Raw genomic sequence first — 2,211 nt, 5'->3', positions numbered from 1 at the left:
ACCTGCTGGGAGCCAGCATCATGAGTCTGGATAGTCCTGGAGGTGTCATCCTCACGCACCTCAGATGATCCCAGCTCACTGCTCTCAACAAAGAGACCAGCTTCTCTTTCTTTCTCTCTCTCTCTCTCTCTTTCTCTTTTTTCCTAAGAAAAAGTCCCAAATCAATATAGCTTTTATTTCATCATTAAAATATCACAAATCAGTCTTAAAAATTATTTGGCATCTTGCCATTTCTGTAGCTGGCTGGACAACTTATTCATCAGTGTGCTGATGAAACATAGACACCATGCAAAATTTTTCTGAAATCCTTGTTTTTAACTGTTGTGGTTTGCTGAGTCAAAGCAGCTGAGTTGGATACAAGTTCAAGGCCATTTCCTTCATGAATTACCTCCTCTTTCTGGGCTTGAGGTACAGAACAAGCAACACCTGGCCTCATCTGAACCCTGCGGATGTACTTTTCGCCCAAGAAATTTTGGATTTCCGGAAGAGAACCATTCTCCTGAATAACAACGATGATGGGGAAGTAAGCATACACAGACCTCATCTTGTTATGGAAGCCTGGTGTGACACCCTTGACCGTGCTCTATACATGACCACAGGTAGTGCAAACACAAGCCAGTTCTTTTCTCTTTCTGTACCATTTGTCAATCTCTTCTTTTTCTTTCCAAGAAGACTGAGTTCCACATTCATGTGATCCCAGTCCCTTTGCAGGTTCCTCTGGGGCGCCTCCCAATAACAGTGCATCCTTTCAGAGTGATGTCGACGTTTTCTGGAACGTCGACAGCCTGATTGCTGAGAATGGTCTTCATTCTCACAGTAGATGCAGCAAAGAGCAACGGGACCAGCTTCTCATTTCTCGTTCCCACCACCTTTCTTTTCCCCCTCTGTACTTAACATTTTGTACAACTCGGCTGTTAGCGACACCTGTGGACCCGGGCAAGGCTCACGGACCACCATAGTCAGGGGCTGCTGCTCACGATAAAGCTAGTGGTTTTAGGGGTGCTCAGAGAGAGGGCCACCCAGGCCTTGAGTCAGCCACCACAAATGCCCACTCAAGAAGCTGCAGGATCCACATGGAGAAGCTGTAAAGAGGTGTAATGAGCCCAGGATTCACAGTATAATGACAGAGATCCACACCTACATGGTTGAACTCAAGTCACTTAAACTCAACAAACCTCAGTGTCCTCATGTAAACTCTAAACGAAAATGCGTCCCTGATGAGGAAGATAGAGTTCTAGCTCTCTTCACCACTCAGGCCTGTCCGTGTCAGTGCATGTAAAGTAGTGTAACAGAATACAAGCCACACACACACTCCAATGAGAGGCAACAATTAGACACAACTGCTCCGTGAATACTTATGTTGCTGGAAGCCTAGTTAGGTTTGATGTAACTAAATAAATTAGCATGATACATTTTGATCATATGTTTTCAGGTTCACTGAAGTATAAGTGACAGATGAAACATGTATATATTTAAGGTATAATAACCTGAAGTTTTGATATACAAACACATTGTGAAGTAATCACCACAATCAAGCTGATATACATTTTGATAGTATTTTTTTTAGAAATAATAGTGGTTATCATAAGTGCTTGGGACTTTCTACTATTATTTCTGAGATAAATAATGCAAGTAGTTGGTATTTATGTTTAAGGACACAACTCTGAAACCAAAATCCTTAAAACTTTTTTTTTCATATGTCTGGATCTAAGTAAAGAATATTTAGAAATTCATGGTAAGCCATAACAAACTTTTGCAAGTACTTGTCTGTGTGAAGCAAGAGTTTTCTCAATACTATGCAGCCAAAATAAAGACTGAAATAAACTGGGTACAGATATAAGTTTGCAGCTAACAGGTATTTTTCGATTCCAAACTTTTTTCTTCACCAAAAAAGCTTTGTGGTTCTTACCGATTGATTTTATAATAAATAAGTGTTAAAACTTTGAGTTTATACATTTGTACTAGCAAAATAAATAATATTTATTACAATGGGGTCCCCTATTAGATTACATTTGGACAAAAGGTTTAGTACTATATTTTTAATGAAAATTTGAAATCCAGTGTGTTAAGAGAACATCTCTGTACATTATTCCTGCTACTTGATATAAAAATAGGAAAATAAGAGTTTCTCTAGCTTTGGGATAGGGAAACGAGATCATAAACCAAACACACTCCCAAACACCATGATGTCTGTCTCTCTCACCAGCATTG

General features: G+C 39.7%; 1 pseudogene; it reads right to left on the bottom strand.

Annotated features, from left to right (window-relative positions):
• Positions 1-259: 259 nt before the first annotated feature.
• Positions 260-809, bottom strand: LOC122225367 (annotated as a pseudogene).
• Positions 810-2,211: the final 1,402 nt, after the last annotated feature.

This window comes from Panthera leo, chromosome B4, assembly GCF_018350215.1.
Source record: "Panthera leo isolate Ple1 chromosome B4, P.leo_Ple1_pat1.1, whole genome shotgun sequence".
In the NCBI taxonomy this organism is placed as follows: Eukaryota; Metazoa; Chordata; class Mammalia; order Carnivora; family Felidae; genus Panthera; species Panthera leo.
This window is presented reverse-complemented; position numbering and strand designations above follow the sequence as displayed.